This window comes from Primulina eburnea, chromosome 7, assembly GCF_022965805.1.
Source record: "Primulina eburnea isolate SZY01 chromosome 7, ASM2296580v1, whole genome shotgun sequence".
Taxonomy (NCBI): domain Eukaryota; kingdom Viridiplantae; phylum Streptophyta; class Magnoliopsida; order Lamiales; family Gesneriaceae; genus Primulina; species Primulina eburnea.
In genome coordinates, this window is record NC_133107.1 from 26,397,760 (window position 1) to 26,398,756 (window position 997).

At 43.0% G+C, this 997-nt stretch overlaps 1 non-coding gene across 1 annotated transcript; it reads right to left on the bottom strand.

Annotated features, from left to right (window-relative positions):
* Nucleotides 1-655: 655 nt before the first annotated feature.
* On the bottom strand, nt 656-761 carry LOC140837543 (small nucleolar RNA R71). The gene has a single exon (XR_012119373.1). It is a non-coding gene; the product is annotated as a small nucleolar RNA R71 (small nucleolar RNA).
* Between the last annotated feature and the right edge of the window lie 236 nt (nt 762-997).

Genomic DNA, 997 nt, shown 5'->3' on the forward strand with positions numbered 1-997 from the left:
TTTTATTGAGGATTTCACAGTGCAAGTTTTGCTCGATCAAGTTTTTGGCACCGCTGCCGGGGACTGTTAATTCACAATTTTATTATTAGTTATCTTCTTTAGCATTGTTTCATTTTATTAAATTAACACTCCATATTCTGCTACAGATATCTCGTCCAGTGCATGCCAAAGTTGCTTGACGTGGAGCTCAAGCAGTTCGACCCTGAAATTGAAAGAACTTTCCGCAGGAGAAGACAACAGCAGAGACTGAAACATCTTGAAGATAGACATGTTGAGATGCCACGCCGCATACCAATGCTGGAGTATGCCCAAACATCTTTGGATGGAGCACGCCCCAGCATTGTGAGGCCTATTGTGCGGGAAAACCACTTCGAAATAAAACCAGCTATAATTCAGATGATTCGGAACACAGTCCAATTTGGAGGATCTGCAGTAGATGACCCAAACACGCACATCGCAGATTTTCTCGAAATTTGTGATACTTTTAAATTTAATGGAGTTTCTGATGATGCTGTTAGATTGCGTTTATTTCCTTTCTCCTTACATGATAAAGCTAATGCATGGTTGAATTGTTTGCCTGTAGGTTCGATCACCACATGGGAGGACATGGCAAAGGCGTTTCTCATCAAATACTTTCCTCCGGCTAAGACCATGAAGCTGCGGGCAGACATCACCACATTTGCTCAATTCGACAAGGAGTCTTTATACGAGGCATGGGAGCGCTTCAAAGATCTATTTCGAAGATGCCCTCATCACGAACTGCCACTTGGGTTAGTCGTTCAAACCATTTATTATGGCTTGCTTACTCATAATCGTACTATGATAGATGTTGCTGCATGTGGAAACCTATTGAGGAAGACTGCTGAAGAGGGATATGAGCTGTTGGAGGAGATGGCTGCTAGCAGCTATCAACCTCAATCTGAAAGGAACAACCAGCGGAGAAGTGCAGGAGTCCACCAGGTAACTGACCTTTCTGCTATTACTGCACAACTTGATT